Here is a 23142-nt window from a genome sequence, read left to right as displayed (position 1 = left end):
AGTAAATAAAAAAATAAATAGAGCCGGCGCCGCGGCTCACTAGGCTAATCCTCCGCCTAGCGGCGCCGGCACACAGGTTCTAGTCCTGGTTGGGGCGCCGGATTCTGTCCCGGTTGCCCCTCTTCCAGGCCAGCTCTCTGCTGTGGCCAGGGAGTACAGTGGAGGATGGCCCAGGTGCCTGGGCCCTGCACCCCATGGGAGACCAGGAAAAGCACCTGGCTCCTGGCTCCTGCCATCGGATCAGCGCAGTGTGCCGGCCGCAGTGCGGCTGCCGCAGCGGCCATTGGAGGGTGAACCAACGGCAAAGGAAGACCTTTCTCTCTGTCTCTCTCTCTCACTGTCCACTCCTGTCAAAAAAAAAAATAAATAAAATAAAATAAAAATAAATAAACTTATCTTTAAAAAAAATAAAAATATAAGAAATCAAGGACTTTCCTATCTTGGGGAAATCCAGCAGCAATATTGGGTACGATGGATAACGGAATCTGAGGTTAGAAAGCCAGCTTTTTTTTTTTTTTGACAGGCAGAGTGGACAGTGAGAGACAGAGAGACAGAGAGAGAAAGGTCTTCCTTTGCCATTGGTTCACCCTCCAGTGGCTGCTGTGGCTGGCGTACCACAGCCGGTGCACCGCGCTGATCCGATGGCAGGAGCCAGGTACTTCTTCTGGTCTCCCATGGGGTGCAGGGCCCAAGGACTTGGGCCATCCTCCACTGCACTCCCTGGCCACAGCAGAGAGCTGGCCTGGAAGAGGGGCAACCGGGACAGAATCCGGCGCCCCGACCGGGACTAGAACCCGGTGTGCCGGCGCCGCAAGGTGGAGGATTAACCTAGTGAGCCGTGGCGCTGGCCAGAAAGCCAGCTTTTTGGAGTTCCTATGGATGCCCTCTCAGATGGAATGGTTACTATGAGAAACCTCACTATTAAGATGCATGAATAGAGGAATGGTATTATATGTTACCTATAGCAACGTTTATTTGTAGCTGTAGTAATTTAGGAATAGTATGATCACTTTCACATACCCATTTACATATTTGTATGTTTTTGTTCTACTTAATACTATTGGTTGAACTCTTTAATTAACACACAATTATTCTTAGGTGTTTAAATTTCACTGAAAAGTGATCCCTGTTAAATATTAGGAGTGGGAATATGAGAGGGAGGAGATGTACAGTTTGGCACATGCTCAATTGAACTTGCCCCAAATGGTAGAGATAGAAACGTGCCAGGGGATTCCAATTCAATCCCATCAAGGTGGCATGTACCAATGGCATCTCACTAGCCAGAGTGACCAGTTTCAGTTCATAATCGATCATAATGATAGGATTAAGAGTCAAAGAGATCACAAAAATAAGACTAGTGTCTGCTAATACTAACTGATAGAATTAAAAAGTGAGAGAACGATCCAACATGGGAAGCGGGATACACACAGACTCATAGAATGGCAGGTGTCCTAAACAGTACTCTGGCCTGATCTTCTATATATAAAGATACTTGAAAATGAATCTTGATATGAATGGGATCAGAAAGGGATCGGGAGATGGCAGGGTTGTGGGGGGGAGGGAAGATATGGGGGGGGGAAAGCCACTGTAATCCAAAAGCTGTACTTTGGAAATTTATATTCATTAAATAAAAGTTAAAAAAAAAGAAAAATAAATAAATTTATGTATTTGAGGTAGAGAGATACAGAGAGCAAGCTATCATCTCCTAGTTCAGGCCCCAAATGCCCCCAGGACCTGGGGATGGGCCTGGCCAAACTAGAAACTGGGAATTCAATCCAAGTCTCTCATATGAGTGGCAGAAATCCAGTTACTTGAACTGCACAGCTATCTGCATTAGTAGGAAGTTGGAATCAGGAGTCAGAGCTGGGCATCAAACTCAGGTCCTCTGATAAGGGAAACAGGTGTCCTAACTTTTAGGCCAAATGCCTATGCCCATATACCCATTTTTCTTTCATATTAGATTCTTACTAAGGGTTTGTTCATGTTTTTCATGACAGTCTTAAAAATAAGAATAATTGGGCCGGCGCCGCGGCTCACTAGGCTAATCCTCCGCCTAGCGGCGCCGGCACACCGGGTTCTAGTCCCGGTTGGGGCGCCGGATTCTGTCCCGGTTGCCCCTCTTCCAGGCCAGCTCTCTGCTGTGGCCAGGGAGTGCAGTGGAGGATGGCCCAGGTGCTTGGGCCCTGCACCCCATGGGAGACCAGGAGAAGTACCTGGCTCCTGCCATCGGATCAGCGCGGTGCGCTGGCCGCAGCGCGCTGGCCGCGGCGGCCATTGGAGGGTGAACCAACGGCAAAAGGAAGACCTTTCTCTCTGTCTCTCTCTCTCACTGTCCACTCTGCCTGTCAAAAAAAAAAAAAAAGAATAATTATTATTTTAAATTAAACATTTTAAAATTTTATTTGAAAGATCGATGAAGACAGAGATCTTCATCTGCTGGTTCATTCCCGAAATGCCCACAGCAGCGAAATCAGGAGCCCAGAACCCATTCGAGTTCTCTTACATGGGAGATGGGGTCCCAAATACTTGAGCCATTGCCTGCTACCGACTAGAGTGTGCATTTACAGGGTGCTGAATTGCAAGTAGAGTGGGACTCCAACCAGTGAACACATGGGATGATGGCATTGTAGGTAATGACTTAACCCATTATGCCACAGTGCTGGCTGCAATGGAATTTTTTACTAGATAAAGGAAATGAGATAGACCTGTTTATGTTAACAGAGAACATCTCTAAAACGCATTAAAGTTTGAAAAGAAATTTGTAGAATGGTAGTTGGTATGTTGTTAAAAATATCCATCCTTGTAAGGTTTATAATTTTACAGTTCCATGTGTTATAAGGAAGCAAAGAGCAAGAATTCTCAACAGTGATATGATACTGTTGATGTGTGGAGTAGATTGTTCTTTGTTGTGCGTGGCTGTGCAGTGCATTCCCGGACGTTTAGCAGTCCCTGAACTCTTACCAGTAGTATTCCCTGGTGGTGATGACCAGAACCATCTCCAGGTGTTGCCAACTGTGTCCTCAGGTACAGAATTGCTCCTAGCTGCGGTCCCTGTTGTGCACTAAGGTCTAAGAATGCATCCTCACTTGATAAGTGATTACTAGAGAGAGAAAGTGTCATATGTATAGTAATTAAAAACAAACAAAAATACTTTTGTTTCTGTATATCTGTTGTTTTAAATCCAAAGTGGTTAATGGTTGAAAGAAGAAAGAGGTATCTCATGAACATGAAAGTATGCCCAAACACAGAGAAATTTAAATTTTTAAATGTTGAGGAATTATTATTTTTCACTAGATTAATAAAACTAGAAAAATCAACCATGTCCAGTGATGGTGTGAAATAGGGAAGTTTATTCCTAGTAGGAGTGTAAGTTAACATAATCTTTATATAGTTTGTAGTTTAAATATTTTTCTTCCAGAAATAAGTAACTGTATACAGATTGGCATGTTTAGGAAAGCTTATTGCAATTTGTAATACCTGCAAATTAGCAACCGTGTCCAACATTAGGAAAATGGCCAAATAGATTATGGCTTGTCCAGATTACTGGGAATATCAGATAGCAGTTAAAATTTATGAGGTAGTACTAAACAAATATTGAGTGGTAAAGCAAGTTGCGGAATAACATTTAATGTGATTCAGTTTACGCCAAGAAAATCTTAAACACAGAATAAAACTATGTACTTTTATAAAAATGCTTAGGTAAATCTCCAAGAACAAATGTTGGATAATAATAGTGAAACTGTTGAGATTGTAAGGGGTTGAAGAGGAAAGGTTATCTATATTACTCAACCTATTTTTTTTTTTTTTAAAGAATTTTACTTGAGAGTTAAATGGATGGACAAAGGGTTACCATCTTTTGGGTCACTCCTCAAGTGTCTGTGATGGCCAGGGCTAGCAGGGCTGAAGCTGGGAACTGGGAACCCAATGAGTGACAGGAACCCAGTCACTTGGGCCATAACTGTTGCCACCCAGGGTCTGCATTAACAGGAAACTGGAGTGAGGAGGCAGCACCAGGCCTTGAATCCCGTCACTTTGTGGTGGGATGTGGCCTCTTTTTTTTTTTTTTTTTTTAATATTTAGTTATTTATTTTAAAGGCAGAGTTACAGAGAGGCAGAGGCAGAGAGTCAAAGAGGTCTTCTATCTGCTAGTTCACTCCCCAAATGGCCACAATGGCTGGAGCTGGGGGGGTCTGAAGCCAGGACTTGGGCCATCCTCTACTGCTTTTCCAGGCCATAGCAGAGCTTGATTGGAAGTGGAGCAGCCGGGACTCAGACCAGTGCCCATATGGGATGCTAGCACCACAAGCGGTGTCTTTACCTGCTATGGCACAGCACCTGCACTGGGATGTGGCCTTACTTGGCATGCTTACCTATCGGCTAAAGGCCTGCCCCCCAGCCCCTTAAAAAGTACTTTAACATAACTAGTTTATTCATATATTACTTGGATATTTAAAATAAAAATTTGAAAATGGAAGATCTGGTTGACTTGCTTTTATACATACTGTCATCATTTAATGGCACACATTGAATAAGAATAGCTGCCGAATGGTCTCTTGTAGTGCCTTTTTTTTTTGACAGGCAGAGTTAGAAAGACAGAAAGGTCTTCCTTTTCCGTTGGTCCACCCCCCAAATGGCTGCTACAGCTGGTGCGCTGTGCCGATCTGAAGCCAGGAGCCAGGTGCTTCCTCCTGGTCTCCCATGCAGGTGCAGGGCCCAAGCACTTGGGCCATCCTCCACTGTCCTCCCGGGCCACAGCAGAGAGCTGGACTGGAAGAGGAGCAACTGGGACAGAATCCGGCGCTCAGACTGGGACTAGAACCCAGGGTGCCAGTGCCTTAGGTGGAGGATTAGCCTAGTGAGCCACGGTGCCGGCCTGAGATTGTTTCTTAATCCTGCTCCTAAAATTTTACTGTGACATTGTTTTAAAAATCTGTATTCAGAAATAGGATACATTGGTGCATTCGCTAAGTCTTCATCATTGGTGTCTTGAATGCATGTATATGATCCTATTGCTTTCAAGCTAAAGCTGCTTTTTTTTTTTTTAAGATTTATTTATTTTGAAAGTCAAGAAAACGTTACACAGAATTACACAGACAGAGAAGGAGAGGCAGAGAGAGAGAGAGAGGGAGGGAGGGAGAGAGAGAGGGAGAGGGAGAGAGAAAAAGAGAAAGAGAGGGAGGGGTCTTCCTTCTGCTGGTTCACTCCCCAGATGAATTTCTCTGTTTTTTATAACAACTTTATTGAGACATAGTTTGCATATTACAACATTTGTCCATTTTAAGTGTCCATTGTGCAAGTTTTAAAGTTGTGTAGCCATAATGACTTTTTTTTTTAAAGATTGATTTATTTATTTGAAATTCAGAGTTACACATAGAGAGAAGGAGAGGCAGAGAGAAAGAGAAAGAGAGAGAGAGAGAGAGATATCTTCCATCCACTGGTTCACTCCCCAATTGGCCGCAGTGCCCGGAGCTGCGCTGATCCGAAGCCGGGAGCCAGGAGCCAGGAGCCAGGAGCCAGGAGCCAGGAGCCAGGAGCTTCTTCTGGGTCTCCACCATGGGTGCAGGGGCCCAAGCACTTGGGCCATCTTCTACTGCTTTCCCAGGCCATAGCAGAGAGCTGGATTGGAAGAGGAGCAGCCAGGACTGGAATTGGTGCCCATATGGGATGCCGGCGCTTCAGGCCAGGGTGTTAACCCGCTGCACCACAGCGCTGGCCCCAAGATTTCACTCTGTTTTTATGGCTAATTAGTACTCATTCATGTATATGCACCACATTTTCCCTATCCGGGAAACAACACACTAGAGTCCCCTTTTCTCCACATCCTCACCAGCTTTTGACAGTTGTTGATTTTTGGATAATAGTCACTCTGTCTGGGGTGGGGTGATATCTCACTGTGGTTTCTATTTGCATTTCCTTTTTTCATTTTAAAAGATTTATTTATTTATTTGAAAGGCAGAATTACAGAAAGAGAGGGAGAGAGACACAGAGATCTATCTTCTGTTTCACTCTCCAAATAGCTGTAATAGCTGGAGCTGGGCCTGTCTGAAACCAGGAGCTTCTTCCAGGTCTGCCACTTGGGTAATGGGTGCCCACGCACTTGTGCCATCCTCCACTGCTTTCCCAGTTGCATTAGCAGGGAGCTGGATCAGAAGTGGAGCAGCAGGGAGTTGAATGGGCATCCATAAGAAATGCCAGTGTCACAGGCAGCGGCTTTATTTGCTATGCCATAACTCTGGCTCCCGTTTGCATTTCCTTGATGGATGGTGATCCTGAATGTTTTTTCATTTGTCTTTGGTTATTTATATTTCATCATTTGAAAAATGCCTATTCATATCCTTTGCTCATTTCTTAACTGGATTATTTGTTTTGTCGTGTTTCTTGAGCTACTTGTATGTTTTGGATATCTTCATCAGATACATAGCTAGCAAATATTTTCTCTTATTCTGTCAGTTGCCTCTTTGTTGATTGTTTCCTTTGTTGAACAGAAGCTCCTTAGCTTCATGTACTCCCATTTGTCTTTTTTTTTTTTTTTCTTTTGTTGGCTGTGCTTTTGAGTTCTTATCCCAGAAGTCTTTGCCTAGGCTAATGTATTGCAGTGTTTCCACCATGTCTTCATCTAGCAGTTTAATGGTTTCTGGTCTAAAGTTTAGATTGTCAATCCATTGTGAGTTGATTTTTGTATAGGGTGTAAGGTGGGGGTCTTGTTTCAAACTTCTGCATGTGGGAATCCAATTTTACCAATAACATTTGTTGAAGAGATCTGACTGTCTGTCCTTTCTCCAGGGAATAATTTTTAGTACACTTGTCAAAGGTTAATTGGTTGTAGGTGTGTGAATTCATTTCTTGAGTTTGTATTCAGTTCCATTGGTCTACATGCCTATTTTTTATGCCAGTATCTGGCTGTTTGATTATAACAGGCTCATAGTATGTCTTGAAATCTGGTATCATGATGCCTTCAGCTTTGTTTTTAATGTTTAGTACTGCTTTGGCTATTTGGGGTCTTTTGTATTTCCATATGAATTTTAGGATTGTTTTTATCTAGATCTGTGAAGAATGTCCTTGATATTTTGATTCAGATTGCATTGAATTTGTAAATTACTTTGGGTAGTTTGGACATTTGGATGATATTAAATCTTCCAATCCATGAACATGGAACATTTTCCCATTTTTTTCTGTTGTCTTCCATTTCTGTCATTAATATTTTGTAATTTTCATTATAGATACATTGTTATTTATATCCCAAGATATTTAAATTTTTTGGTAGCTATCATAAATGAGACTGATTTTATAAGTTCTTTCTCATCTAGAGCATTGTGGTGTGTAAGAGTGTGTGTGTGTGTTTGTGTGTGTGTGTGTGTTTTTTTTTTTTTTTTTTTTGGACAGGCAGAGTGGACAGAGAGAAAGGTCTTCCTTTTGCGGTTGGTTCACCCTCCAATGGCTGCCGCAGCCGGCGCGCTGATCCGAAGCCAAGAGCCAGGTGCTTATCCTGGTCTCCTATGCGGTTGCAGGGTCCAATCACTTGGGCCATCTTCCACTGCACTCCTTGGCCACAGCAGAGAACTGGCCTGGAAGAGGGGCAACCGGGACAGAATCCGGCGCCCCGACCGGGACTAGAACCCGGTGTGCCGGTGCCGCAGGCGGATGATTAGCCTGTTGATCCGTAGCACTGGCCAAGAGTTTTTTTGATGTTTCTGTGCTGATTTTATATCCTGCAACTTTGCCAGATTTACTTATGAGTTCTGATATTCTCCTAGTTGAGTCTTTTGATTCCCACATGTAAAGAATCATGACACCTGCAAACAGAGACTTCGTCCTTTCTGATTTGTGTCTTGATTTCTTTTTCTTGCCTGATGGCTCTGGCTAAAACTTTCAGAACTATTTTGAATAATGGTAGTTACAATGGGCATCCCTGTCTGGTTTTGGATCTTACTGGAAATGCTTTCTGTTTTTCTCCAATCATTATGCTACTGGCTGTGGCTTTGTCCTATATTACCTTGATTGTGTTGTGCGTGTTCCTTTTGCACCCAATTGTTTAAAGTTTTTTTTTTTTTAATTAAGAAAGGATATTTTATCAAGTATTTCTCTGTAACTGCTAAGATAATCATATAGTTTTTATCCTTGCTTTTTGATGTGTTGTGTCATGTTTATTGATTTGGATATATCAAACCATCTCTGCATCTCTCTGGTAAATCCTACTTGTCTGGGTGGATGATCTTTTAGATGTGTTGTTGGGTTTGATTTGCTAGTATTCTGTTGAGGATTTTTACATCTATGTTCATCAGGAATATTGATTTATAGTTCTCTCTTGTGGGATCTTTCTGTGGTTTTGGAATTAAGGTAATGCTGGCTTCATTGAATGAATTTTGGAGAATTCTCTCCATATCTGTTGTTTTGAATAATTTAAGAAGAATTGGAATTAGTTCTTAAAAGTTTGGTACAACTAACTCAGCAGTGAAGCCATACCGTCTTGAGCTTTTCTTTGTTGGGAGGCTCTTTATTATTGGATCCGTCTCAGTTTTGATGATCAGTTTATTCAGGCTTTTTATGTTTTCCTGCCCCAATTTTGGTAAATTATATATGTCCAGAAATCTGTCCATTTCTTTTAAATTTTCCAATTTGTTGGCATAGAGCTGCTTGTATTAATTCCTAATTCTTTGTATTTCTGTTACATTAATTGTAACATCTCCTTTTTGTCTCTGACTTTATTAATTTGGTTCTTGTCCTCCCCTTTTTTTTTTTTGGATAGTTGGGCCAATGGTTTATTAACTTAATTTTTTTATTTGACAGAATTAGACAATGAGAGAGAGAGAGGTCTTCCTTCCATTGGTTCACTACCCAAATGGCCACTATGGCCGGCGCTGTGCCAATCTGAAGCCAGGAGCCAGGTGCTTCTCCCGGTCTCCCATGCGGGTGCAGGGGCCCAAGCACTTGGGATATCCTCCACTGCCCTCCTGGGCCATAGCAGAGAGCTGGACTGGAAGAGGAGCAACCGGGACTAGAATCTGGCACCCGTATGGCATGCCGGTGCCACAGGCAGAGGATTAACCAAGTGAGCCATGATGCCAGCCCCTATCAAGTTAATTTTTTTTAAAAAAAACAGCTCTCAATTAACGGATCTTTTGTATAGTTTTTTTTTAAGGTCTATTTGTTTAGTTCTTCTGTAGTTTTTGTTATTTTCTCCCTTCTACTAAATTTAGATTTGTTTGTTCTTGCCTTTCTAGATCCTTGAAGTACATAGTAAGGTCATTTATTGGATACCTTTCCTAGTTTTGATGTAGGCAATTATTGTTATAAATTTTCCTCTTAACACTGTTTTTGCTGTGTCCTACAGTTTTGATATGTTCTGTTTTCATTTCCACTGGTTTTAAAGTTTTTTTTTTTTTTTTTTTTTTGATTTCCATTTTGATTTCTTCTGTGCTTTATGTGGGAGCTTGTTGTTCAGTCTCCAAGTGTTTGTATATTTTTTTTCTTTTGTTAATTTCCATTGTGGTCAGAAAAGGTTCATGATGTGATTTCAGCTTCTTTGAATTTGTTGAGACTTATTTTAAGGCCTAGTATGTGGTCTGTCCCAGAGAATGTTCTTGCATTGATGCAAATATATATTCTACGTCTGTGGAATGAAGTGTTCTGTAGAGGTCTGTTAGGTCGATTTGGTCTATATGTAGATTATCTTTGTTGTTTCTTTGTTGATTCTTTTTGTCTGGCTGACAAAAGTAGGGTGTTAAAGTTCCCATTATTATTGTATTGGAGTTTATGTCCCTTTTTAGATCCATTAATATTTGTTTTAGGGGCTGGCTCTGTGGTGTAGTGGGTTAAACCTCCACCTGTGGTGCCAGCATCCCATATGGACGCTGGTTCCTGTCCTGACTACTCCTCTTATGATCCAGCTCTCTGCTAACGTCCTGGGAAGGCAGTGGAAGATGGCCCAAGTGCTTGGACCTCTGCACCCATTTGGGAGACCCTAAAGAAGCTTCTGGCTCCTGGCTTTGGATTGGCCCAGCTCTGGTAGTTGCGACCCTTTATGGAGTAAACCAGTGGATGGAAGAACTCTCTCTCTGTCTCTCTTGTCTTTAACTCTACCTCTCAAATAAATAAATAAATAAATAAATCTTTAAAAAAAGAAATATTTGTTTTATAAAACTGTGTGTGCTGGCATTGGGTACATATGCATTTACTAGTCACATCTTATTGAAGTGTTTCTTTAATCATTACATAATGACCTTTCTGTCTCTCTTTTTTCAAAAATTTCTTTATTCATTCATTCATTCATTTATTTAAAAGGTAGAGTTGCAGAGGCAGGGAGAGACAGAGAGAGAGAGGGGGAGAGAGAGAAGTCTTCCATCTGTTGATTCACTCCCCAGATGGCTTCAATGGCCAAAGCTGTGCTGATACGAAGCCCAGAGCCAGAGGCTTCCTCGGGGTCTCCCATGTGGGTGCAGGGGCCCAGAGAGACTTGGGCCATCTTCCTCTGCTTTCCCAGGCCACAGCAGGGAGCTGGATCAGAAGTAGAGCAGCTAGTTTTTCTTTACTATCTCTAACTCTTTGCAGAATTTTACCTGCCAATCAGTTAGGATCTGATTTCCTTATTTCATTTAATTATTTCTTTATGTTTTTGAGCAACCTTACATTCATTCTTTTGAATTTCTTTTCAGGCATTTAGTCTATCTCCCCTTCTTCACAGTCCAATATTGACATATAATTGTGTTCCTTTTGGGGGATCATGTTGCCTCCATGTTCACATTTTCTGTGTTTCTACATTCATTTTTGTGCATCTGTGGAAAAAATTTTTTTAAAGATTTTTTTTTCTTTTTAAAGATTTATTTATTTATTTGGAAGGCAGAGCTACAGCAAGGCAGAGAGAGGTCTTCCATCTGCTGGTTCAGTCCTCAAATCACCACAATGGCTGAAGCTGTGCCGATCCAAAGCCAGGAGCCAGTTGCTTCTTCTCTGTCTCCTACATGAGTGCAAGGGCCCAAGGACTTGGGCTATCTTCCTACTGTTTTCCCAGGCCGTAGCAGGGAGCTGGATCAGAAGTGGAGCAGCTGGGTCTCAAACTGGCGCCCATATGGGATGCCAGTGCCTCAGGTGGCAGCTTTACTTGCTATGCCACTTGGTCGGCCGTTGAAGGCTGTATTTCTAGAAATGTGTTTCTGTGGCTCCGTGGTGTGCCTAATACTTAAATTTGAGTTCCAGGGGTGTGTGCTGGGTGGGGCTAGGGAGATCTGGTGACCATGTGTGCATGGGATAAGGTCCAGAGTGATGGTTGGGTATGGTGCAGCACGGACATGTCAGAGCTGGCTGGTGTGTTCACAGTCCTAGCCCTTGTCTATGCCAGGTGGAACCATTTGATTCAGAGCCTAGAGTGAGCCCAGGTGGCAGCACACCTCACCCATGCAGGCATTTGACCAGTGCAGAGCACCAACCCAGTCTGCATTATGTTCCCCAAGTCTTCCACTGTCCATCCCCAGTATGCACGAAGCTCCAGGTCTCTGACATCTGACTGGGTGAGTGCACAGGAACCCAGCCACAAACGAGCTGCAATGTGCAGCCCTCTCAGCTCTGTGGCCTATGCCCGGAACTCTCACAGAGCATCCAGGTGGTCCGCTCTCCTCCGTGCTAGCCTCCCTGTCCCCTGCAGCCTCGGGCACCGGTGGGATTGCCCACTGTTGGCTGAGAGCAGAGTTCCTTTGTGACTCCTCCACAGCAAGTGGAGTCTCACACCTTGGTGGGGGTAGGCTGTGAGGCAACTTGACCTCCCTTCACGGAGTAAAGTAGTTGCCCAGACCTGCCTGCTCCCCAGGTCATACCTGGATCTAGTGGGGACCATGGAATTCTCCCCTCAGAGCCACCAGTGGAGGACCCGGGACATCCTCCTCCCGGCTCACCCTCATGAGATGGTGCTTTTTAGCTGGTTGTCTGGTATGTACATGTAGGAGTGGCTTGTGGTACATGCTGGTAATAGTGTCCTCTCTCCTTACTTTCTGACAGTCTTTATAACAGAACCATTTAAATATTATGCATTAGCCAAATTAACTTATTCTGTCTACACCATGGCGGAGGGGAGGGAAATCCCACACTCACAGAACTATTTCACTTGACCAGGTGTTTCTATCAATAATAATTAGTTTAAACAGTGGACACCAGTAAGGTGTCTATTCAGCTTTTATTAATTTATTCTTAAATATTTATTTATTTGAAAGGCAGAGTTACAGAGAGGGTGAGGCAGAGAGAGAGAGGTCTTCCATCCGCTGTTTTACTTCCCAATTGGCTTCAGTGGCCAGAGCTGCACCAATCCGAAGCCAGGAACCAGGAGCTTCTTCTGGGTCTCCCTCGCAGATGTAGGAGCCCAAGACTTGCGCCATCTTCTCCTGCTTTCCCAGGCAATAGCAGAGAGCTGGATCAGAAGTGGAGCAGCTGGGACTTAAACCAGTGACCATATGGGATGTCAGCACTACAGGTGGCAGCTTTACCCGCTACGCCACAGCATTGGGCTTCTATTCAGTTTTTAAAATGAGGAAGTAAATGTTTTTTTTTCCCTCTTGGAAGCCCCTCTCTATGTCACTCTGACTGGAGGTCTTTTACTCTAATAAATCTTTCTAAATCTCAAAAAAAAAAAAAAAAAAAAAGACAGTAAAAAATGAGAAAATCACACATTTAAAAAGTAAATATAGTTGAAATTGTGAATCAGGTATAAAATGAGCCTGGTTAATAAACTGATGTGCTTTGAATTTGTTGAAGTATTGATATTTCAGTATAAAAAGATGTAGCATATATAACAACTATCGAGAGAAGTTGAAAAATGTTTTTTGACAAATCCAAGTTTACACTCTGAAGTTGATCAGGAGTGAAAATGTAAAGCGTGTATTAAAACCAGTATTATGTCCAGTATTGAAAACCAGTTAGTAGTGGGAGAACACCTAAATTCTTAATCTAAAAGCATCATTGAAGTGAAAACTTCAAATTGGTCCACACCTATCTTTTTAAGACCGGAAACGCATGTTTGCAAGCAACAATACAAAAAAATATTCATGAGAAGGGGCAGACACTGTGGTGTCACAGGCATCTCAAGTGAACACCAGTTTGAGTCCTGGCTGCTTTGCTTCTGATTCAGCTCCCTGCTAATGTCCTGAGAAAAGAGTAGAAAATGGCCCAAGTGTTTGGAGTCCCTGAATCCCACATGGGAGACCTGGAGGAAGCTCCTGGCTTCAGCGTGGCCCAGCCCTGGCTGTTGCAGCCATCTGGGACGTGAACCAGGAGATGGAAGATGGATATTCTCTCTCCCCTTTCCAGCCCATCCCCCATCTCTGTAACTCTGACTTTCAAATAAATGCATAAATCTTAAAAGAATGTTCATGAGGAATGCATATTCTCTGAAAATTTTGAAAACATTCCTGTTGTCAATAATTTTTTTAAGATTTATTTATTTTTTATTTGAAAGTCAGAGTTACACAGAAAGAGAAGGAAAAGGAGAGAGAAAGGTTTTCATCTGCTGGTTCATTCCCCAATTGGTCGCAACTGCTGGAGATGTGCTGATCTGAAGCCAGGAGCCAGGAGCTTCCTCAGGGTCTCCCACGCGGGTGCAGGGGTCCAAGCATTTGGGCCATCTTCTACTGCTTTCCCAGGCCATAGCAGAGAGCTGGATTGGTAATGGAGCAGCCGGGTCTTAAACTGGCACCCATATGGATGCTGACACTGCAAGCGGTGGCTTTACCAGTTATGCCACAGCGCCGGCCCCTCAATAATTTTTAAATAAAAAATTGATGTATTTGTTAATTCTGTGTAGTATAGAAGTTCATTTTCAAAAACAGATGAAATTCTTTTTAAGATTTTTTTTGACAGGCAGAGTTTAGACAGTATGAGAGAGAGAGAGACAGAAAGAAAGGTCTTCCTTTCTGTTGGTTCACCCCACAAATGGCCGCTACAGCCGGCGCACTGCACCGATCCGAGGCCAGGAGCCAGGTGCTTCCTCCTGGTCTCCCATGCTGGCGCAGGGCCCAAGGACTTGGGCCATCCTCCACTGCCCTCCCGGGCCACAGCAGAGAGCTGGACTGGAAGAGGAGCAACTGGGACAGAATCTGGTGCCCCAACCAGGACTAGAACCGGGGTGCCGGCGCCGCAGGCGGAGGATTAGCCAAGTGATCCACAATGCCGGCCAATAGATGAAATTCTGTCTTTAGTTGCAAATGGTACAAATGATAGTCTTTTTTTTTTTTTTTTTTAATTTCTGTAATCATTTGGGATCCCTAAATATGCAAAAGCTTTGAACAGGAGGGTCCATAAAGGAACCAGGGTTGTCATGACACCCAGTTAAGTCTACCTGGGAACGCCTCTGAGATATTCACACCAGGAACAGTAGCCACTGACTTGTCAGTCATGTTGCCACATTCGTGTTCTCATTGCCCTCCCTTGTCACCATGTTCTGATAACTTAGTCTCCAGAATTTGTTCTCCAGCTGAGATGCATCATTTACTGACTCCTGGAAATGAGGCCCTATCACTGAAACTTTAGCATGAGCCTCTTTACTCTGATTTTGAAGAGCAAATTCTTTCTTCCACAGCCCAACAATACCTCCCATTGCTTTTAGATATTAGATTCTACTTTCGCCCAGGCTTTGAACTGCCTTCCCTTCATCCCACGTTCTCTCTCTTGAACCCTCTTTCTTCACCTTTTCCACTTCATTCTTGTTATTTTACGGGTCTGCCTTTGGGTATTCGCAGCCACATTTGGGTGAGCTAAGTCAGGTAATTCACATTTGGCAGCTCCCCCGTTGTCCGATCTGCTACCTCCACATTTGTTCTCTTGGTTCAGGCCAGATCTGTCACTTCCACTGTGCCTGTCGGATTCATCTGTGCTGTGAGAATCAGCTCCATCTCTTGGGCCCATTCCATATCCTTGTGCAGGTTGTTTGGTGATCGGCCCATCTGAAAATCTGCCTCCCTTTCCCCTTGCTTCACATGGCTTTTTCCAATCTTCATTCCTGAGGCGATTGCCTTTCTGGTGTTCTCTCAGTTGTTTTCCCTTCGTCCTGAGTTGTTGACCAAGTTTTCTTCTTACTCCTTTTTTCCTGAGTGTCATGAGTGACTATGTTTCCTCTTTCTGTGAACCATGCCAGCGCTGGGAATCAGTGTGTTCTTGTGGTCCTCTTAGGACTCTTTTTGAAGATTTATTTTATTTACTTGAAAGGCAGAGTTACAGAGAAAGGTAGGACACAGAGAGAGAGATTCCATCTGCTGGTTCATTCCCCAAATGGCTGCAATGACTGGAGCTGAGTCTGTCTGAAGCCAGGAGCCAGGAGCTACTTCTGGGTCTCCCACATGGGTGCAGAGGCCCAAAGACTTGGGCCGTCTTCTGCTACTTTCTCAGGCCATAGCAGAGAGCTGGATCGGTAGTGGAGCAGCCAGGACTAGAACCAGTGCCCATATGGGATTCTGGCACTTCAGGCCAGGGCTTTAACCTGCTGTGCCACAGCCCTAACCCTTCTGGGACTCTCTATGTGGCCATTTACCTGTTTTGTTGGAGTTGTTCTGGACCACAGCCTAAGTTGGTCCCCAGGATCCTGAATGCTACTTGTCCTAATGTCTTTTTTCTTGTTCTCTGCTGCCATCAGCACTTCAAATGATCCCATTCATCTTCAAGTAACTTGTCAAATTGATTGTTGACCACACAACTGAAGCCTTTCTGTAGGTGTCTAAGCATGATGGTGGCTTGCAGGACATTCTTGTATGGATTGCAGGGGGTAGCACTGAGCCAAGATATACTGCTTCAACTCTTTTTCTTTTCTTTTCTTTTTTTTTTTTTTTTAGATATTTTATTTATTTATTTGAGAGATAGAGTTACAGACAGAGGGAGAGACAGAAAAATCTTCCCTTCTGCTGGTTCACTCCCCAAATGGTTGCATCGGCCAGAGCTGTGCTGATCCGAAGCCGGGAACCAGGAGCTTCTTCCGGGTCTGCCACCTGGGTACAGGGGCCCAAGGACTTGGACCATCTTCTCCTGCTTTCCCAGGCCATAGCAGAGTGCCAGATCAGAAGTGGAGCAGCTGGGACTTGAACCAGCACCGCAGGTGGAGGATTAACCTACTGCACCAGAGTGCGGGCCCCTGGCTTCAGTTCTTCTCACAGGATCAGATACTCATGTATTTGACTATTCCCCTTGATCTTTGGAGCATCCTGACTGACATAGTTATCTTGACAGAAAAGTGTTCCCTCCCTTTATTTATTTATTTATTTAATTTTTTTTGAATAATAAAGTGTTCTTTGTGCTCAGACCAGGAGCCTTAAGCACCTCTTAAGTCTTAAGGGCCTCTGTAAATTTGTTAATTTTCTTCATTTTGTTCTTTTTGGCCTTCTTCCATAGCCTCATGAGCTGCTTTTACTTTTGGTAATGGATCTTGGCTTTCTACTTCCTCTTTTCTTCCAGGGTAGCTGTCACTGCCTGGTACTTCCAGCCAGCCTTACAAGCCAGGCACCCAAGGTAGTCAGACTTCCTTGTAGGTTTCATTCACACAACCTCGAGGACTGCAGAAACCACCACTGCTTTTTTTTTTTTTTTTTTAAAGATTTATTTATTTATTTGAAAGTCAGAGTTATACAGAGAGAGAAGGAGAGGCAGAGAGAGAACAAGGTCTGTCTATCCGCTGGTTCACTCCCCAGTTGGCTGCAACAGCCGGAGCTGTGCCGATCCGAAGCCGGGAACCAGGAGCTTCTTCCGGGTCTGCCACCTGGGTACAGGGGCCCAAGGACTTGGACCATCCTCCGCTGCTTTCCCAGGCCATAGCAGAGAGCTGGATCAGAAGTGGAGCAGCCAGGACTCAAACTGGTGTCCATAGGGGATGCCGACACTGTGGGCAGTGGCTTCACCTGCTACGCCACAGCGCCAGCCCCCACCAATGCTTTTGCTTGTTGTAGGGTGGTGGGGTCCCATTGAATGCCTTGAGGTGGTCCAGGGCCTGCTTGGTCTTGTGAGAGAACGTGCTTTGCATGATTAGACAAACAATATGGCTTGAAGAGATAGGGACCATATGATGGGTTAGTGTTCATCAGCTTGTAGAGGAAGGCCAAGTACTTCAGTTTATTTCTGTAGAAATTTCCAAAAATTTTGATACCTTAGCAGTACAGGGCCTCCAGCTTCTTGCCCCGTAGTGCCTGCTTGGCAGTGATAGCCATCAGATGGACCAAGAGACGACTCTGGCCACCCAGCAACAGACTTGTCCCTCCACCAAAGAAGCCAGAAAAGCATTTTTAAGGCAGGGCCTGGAGCACTTGCAGGCTAATGTGACCCTTGCCTATTTTTATAAGTAAAGCATTAGTGCATCATGGTCATATCCACGTGGTTATGTCCAGCCCGTGTGCTTTTGTGCTGTAGAGGCAGAATTGAGTAGTGTTAATAGAGACTGTTCCTCAAAACCTAAAATATTTACTGTGTAGCTTTTTACTGAACAAGGTTTGCTGACCTCAGTTGTAATGCATGTAAAGTAGTTCACAGGATCTCCAGGATGGGCAGAGGACCATGAACAACCTCGTCAGGAAAGGCAGTTCTGTCCAGAACAAGCCCCACTTCGGTTTCTGACCGCACTTTGCAGTTGTGGTACCCTAGGATGGGCTCAGAAGTTCTTCCAGAGCTGCCTTAGGAGAGCTTATGTCGACGTCCGTGGTTGTCCTGTGATCTAGTTTGCCTACAGGGTTACTGCATCACCTTACTTTTCCTTCTGCCTCTGTGAATCATCTGGGTATGCATCATTGGTGGAACCTAGACCACAGATACACACTCTGACAACTGCAAGGGAGTCTGAGCAAGGTTGTTTTTTGTTTTCTTAAAATTTTTAAAAGATTTTATTTATTTGAAAGGCAGACTTTTATATATATAGAGAGAGAGACAGAGAGATCTTCCATCTGCTGGTTCCCTACCCCAAAATGGCCACAATGGCCAGGGCTGGGATGGATTAGGCAAAACCAGGAGCCAGGAGCAAAACCAGGAGCTTCATCTGTGTCTCCTATGTGGGTGCATGGGCCTTCCTCTGCTGTTTTCTCCGGTGAGTTAGCCGGGAGCTGGATTGGAAGTGGAGCAGCCGAGACCAGAACCAGCCTCCATGTGGGATGCCTGCATTGCGGGTGGTAGCTTAATGCCTCACACGACAGTGTTAGTCCCTCTTCTTAAAATTTTTTTAAAATTTTATTTTAAACACAGAGACACTCATGCACACATCCACACAAGGAGACATCATGCGTTTGCAGGCGTCCTCCCCAGATGCCCACAAGAGGTTGGATTGGGCCAGCTGTATTCAGGTCCAGAAATCAATCTAGGTGTCCCACAAGAGTAGTAAGGACCTCACTTGTTGAGCCATCACTTCTGCCTCCCAGGGAAGCTGACCCTGAGCTCCCACCTGGGTGCTTTGATATGGGATGCAAATATCCCAGGCGGTGCTTTAACTGAGGTGCCAAATCCCTGGTTGGCTGGTTGCTTGCTTCCTTCCTTTCTTTCCTTTGTACTAGAGCTAAGTCACCTAGGAGATGTGTTAGAATGGTCACTGAGTGCGTCCACCAGCAGTGTTTGCCATGAAAAGTTATCAGTGACCTTCAGTTTTCTTGTAGCATCCAGGTTATATAGCTTACTATTTTCCTCCTCCCCCTTTCTTGCTTATATACAAGACACAAAGAAAAAACAACTGAGATAGTTAAATTTGCCAGAAAAAGTATTCTGTGTTGCAGAAGTTGTAAAGAATTAAACCTGCTACAACACCACTCATGCTGGAAATAAACAAGGAGACTTCATGGATCAGAACGAGATAGCTTCCTTCTCTGAGAGCAGCAAATACTAAGAATATAAGAATATTAGCATGGTAGCATTGGTTGCCTCTTCCCAGGTCCTACAGGGTGATCTGATGGGCCTATTTAGTAACCTGAAATGCAGTTAGTTGTGTCACAGGTAAAGAACACAGGGCTGATATGAGCTGCGAATGGTCTGAGATTTTAATCTTCTCACTAATGTTAACGAGTTAGTCTTTCCTTTTTTTAGGTTTATTCATTTATTTGAAAGGTGGGAGTGGGGGCCTTCCATCCACTGGTTCACTCCCCAGTTGTTTGCAATAGCTGGAGCTGTACTGATCTGAAGGCAGGAGCCAGGAGCTTCTTCCAGGTCTCCCACATGGGTGCAGGGGCCCAAGGACTCGGGCTATTCTCCAGTGCTTTCCCAGGCCACAGCAGAGAGCTGGCCTGGAAGAGGGGCAACCAGGACAGAATCCGGCACCCCAACCAGGACTAGAACCCGGTGTGCCGGCACCGCAAGGTGGAGGATTAGCCTAGTGAGCTGTGGCGCCGGCTCAAGTGACATCTTTTTTTTTTTTTTAAACTTTTATTTAACAAATATAAATTTCCAAAGTACAGCTTATGGATTACAGTGGCTCCCTCCCCCCATAACTTCCCTCCCACCCGCAACCCTCCCATCTCCCGCTCCCTCTCCCATTCCATTCTCAAGTGACATCTTAACCTCTGTGCCAAGTGCCCATCCCTAATGAATCTTTTGTAATGAATTCTAAGCATTTGTACCACATGCAGACACTCTGCCAAGGTTGTTTGCTGTAGCAACACTCTTGTAAATAGCTTGGAACAAAGGACAGTCAGTACCTTGCTTGCAATAGGTGCAGAAATGAGTAAGACCCATGGAAACTTGCTCAGCTTGAGCTGAGGATTTGACACCTTTTACTGCAAGCAGCAAGCAAAGGAGTGCCGTCCTCAGGGAGCGGGGAGTCCCACAGTAGTCACCAGTGGTTGCTTGCGGTCTTCAGCTGTTTTGGGTTTGGCTGAGGGAACACCACAGACTGGGTACGTCGTATGTGAGGTCCTCAAAAAGTTTTTGAAAAAATGCAAATTATCTTTTAATTCAATTTTACCATGCACTTAAAATATTTTAAAAATTTATTTGGCAGGTGGAGAGGTAGATTGAGACCTCCCATCTCTGGTTCGCTCTGCAAATGCCTGGAGCAACTGTGGATGGGCAGGGTTGAAGAGAGGATCCCTGAACTCAACCCGTGTTTCCATGTGGGTGGCAGAGACTCACTTGAGCCATCATTGCTGTCTGCTAAGGTCAGCATTGATGGAAAGTTGGAATCGGAAGCTACATTGGGTATCCTAACTGCTGGGCTAAATGCCTGTTCCTCCTGTGAGCTTTAGAATAAACATTAGTAAAGAAAATAAATTTATTTCTTGCAGTTCTAGAGGCTGAGAAATCCAAGGTTGATGGGCTTTGATCTGGCAAGGATTTTCTTGCTGTGTCATCCCATGGTGGATACTGACAGGACGAGAGAACATATGCCTGCCAGAGAATAAGGGTGGGAGAGCTGAGTTAGCTTTCAAAATAAGTTCACTGAACAACAACTAACCCACTCCTCTGATGATGATGTTACTCATTCATATGGGTACTTCCCTAATAGCCTGATGATGACATCCTACTGGACCCCTTCTCCCAACAAGGGTGTAAGAATCTTGTCTTTGGAATATTATTAGGTCTCCCTTGGATGACCTTTCCTTCCTTTTATTTTTTTCCCAAGATTTATTTGTTTGAAAGGCAGAGTTACAGAGAGAGAAGGATACACACATACACACACACACAAACCACACAAACACACACACACACACATCTTCCATCTGCTGGTTTACTTTTCGAATTTCCACGATGGCCAGGCCTAGGCCAGGTCGAAGCCAGGAGGTAGAAGCTTCTTCCAGGTCTCCCACATGTGTGGCAGGGGCCCAGTGACTTGGGCCATTTTCAGTTACTTTCCCAGGCACATTAGCTGGGAGCTGAATCAGAAGTGGAGCAGCCAGGACTCTAGCCTGAACAGAATATGAGTAGCCAGTGCTGTAAGCAATGGCTTAACTCATAAGAGGAGCCAGCTGTTTCAGTGACCTTTTCACAAAAGATGGCTATCAGACAAGAATTGCGACTTTATCTGGAAACTACTTTGCATTTTCTTATATTTCTTTTCAAAAAAGTTTTATTTATTTATTTATTTATTTGAAAGACAGAGTTATGGACAGAGAGAGGGAGGGAGAGAAGGGGCGAGAGAGAGAAAGGGCGGGGGAGGGAGAGAGAGAGAGAGAGAGGTCTTCCATCCACTAAAACACAATAGCTGGAGCCAGGCTGATCCGAAGCCAGGAGCTTCTTTCAAATGTCCCACATGGGTGCAGGGGCCCAAGGACTTGGGCTATCTTTACTGCTTTCCCAGGTCAATACCAGAGACTTGGATCAGAAGTAGAACAGCTGAGACATGAACCGGCACCAATATGGGATGCTGGCACCACAGGCAGAGGTGTAAGCTACTACGCCACAGAGCTGGCCCCTCCCTGGCGGTCTTAACTTTGTCTAGCTGGTTGGCTATTCCCTGCCCAGGTACCATTTCCAACCTTCTCCATGTTCCCTCTTTCCCTAATTATGTTGTTAGGTAGGAAGTCAGTTATGAGTTTATGTGTGTGTGACATAAAGGCCTAAAGAGAAGACATCTATGTCCAGCATATGTTGCATCTCAAGGTCATCCAGATGGTGTTTCAGGGGCAGCCCGGTATTCACATCCTGCTCTGCCCTGACCCCTTCTACCTGATATCTCTCAGGTGCAGCCCAGTCTCTGCATTTCAAATACCCTGCTCCTGATCCCAATTCTCTAGGGGGTCCTGCCCACCCTTCCTCCTGTCTGATAACATTTGCATCTGTAAAGTCCTTTGTTTCAGACCTTCAGGAGAAAACTCAGATAGAAGTTTTTCTATTTACATCCAAAAAGCCCTTTTTTCCAAGGGGAACAGAGGTGGGGAAGCAAGACCCACCTCCTTAAAACACCCCCCCAACCCCCCACCCCACCTCAACCGGACTGCGAGCTCAGCCCTTGGCCTCTTTGCTGAGTTGCCCCCCCCCCCCCCCCCCCGAGTCCAAGTGACTGGGCACCCTCTCAGGCTCTGTCTGGAGAGGTGCCCATCCATCCTTACGGATGTCCCTTCCCTAATAAACCTTGCTATTTTATCTCCCACTACTCTCTGTCTCACGCCTGAATTCTTTCTTGCATGAAGACAAGAACCCTGCAATTTCTCCGGTAACAATGTCACAAGGCAATTGTGTCTCTTGTTTGACATGTGAAATAGAAACCACAGAAGGACAGAGCATTCAGCTCCCAGCTAGTCTGTAAACCTACCTGCATTTATACTCATTCTTGGTGGCTTCCTGCTACTTAAGGGAAACAAATACTCCTTTCCCTGCTGCTTTCTTTGCTTTGGTGGTTCTAGACTTCCTACCAGAGCGTCATGGCAGCATGATGATAGGGGAGTGGGTTTTAGAGACTGTGCTTAGAGTGTGTACCAAGCTTTCTTCCCTTTTTGCTTTAAAGCCTGGCTTAAATTTATTATGTGTTTGAGAGAAGATGACCTCCATTTCGCCTCCATTGCCCACTCCGCGTCACTTGGCTCCACCCAATGTTTGTCAAAGCCTCTTAGTCTGAATCACTTCATATTGCAGCTGTGTTTAGGTTCTTACTTTCCTTCTCAAGACATTTGTTCACGTTTTTCATAAGCTAATAAAACTAACCAGCACAAACCTCTCCCAGCCTTTGCATCTGACTGCATCAACAGTCCCCCCTCCCCTGCCCCTATCCACACTTCCAGCGTTTCTTCCCCTGCTATACTCCACAATCCTTTGTATTGTGTCTGGGCACCCATCTGCTCCATTGACATGACTTTCACTAAGGTTTTGCTTGACACTTGGAGTCTGTTTACTCCCTCTACTCCTCCCCTCTCCCCCTTGATGCTTCTGTAAGGAGTCAGTGGTATGAGAATATAGTTCTGGTCCTGCTGCTTTTCATTCTTTTGTTGTTTACTATATCCTCAGAAATACATCCTTGCAAGACAAAGACTGAAAAAAGCCTTTGTTTTGGTTCCAGGATTGATTCAGGATCAGTTCTCTTTTGTGATTGTAGAAAATGGCCTGGGAGTTTTGCAACTGGCACCTGTTCTCCTTTTTTTCCCTTATAATTTTTAGCTTTACCACTTTGAAAATTACCACAGAACAAAAATAGTAAAATCATTCATTCTACCATCCAAAATAATTATGAATAAATATGTCATGTAGTTTTACAAAATAGAATCAAAGAGAATGTAATATTTACTG

At 44.3% G+C, this 23142-nt stretch overlaps 1 protein-coding gene and 1 pseudogene across 9 annotated transcripts in view; one reads left to right on the top strand and one right to left on the bottom strand.

The window, feature by feature from the left end:
• Positions 1–23142, top strand: part of PCCA (propionyl-CoA carboxylase subunit alpha) — a 432698-nt gene that overhangs the window by 55823 nt on the left and 353733 nt on the right. The window lies entirely within an intron of this gene.
• Positions 16288–21407, bottom strand: LOC138843667 (large ribosomal subunit protein uL13 pseudogene; annotated as a pseudogene).

This window comes from Oryctolagus cuniculus, chromosome 9, assembly GCF_051225735.1.
Source record: "Oryctolagus cuniculus isolate XC-2025 breed Fujian yellow rabbit chromosome 9, ASM5122573v1, whole genome shotgun sequence".
NCBI lineage: Eukaryota > Metazoa > Chordata > Mammalia > Lagomorpha > Leporidae > Oryctolagus > Oryctolagus cuniculus.
This window is presented reverse-complemented; position numbering and strand designations above follow the sequence as displayed.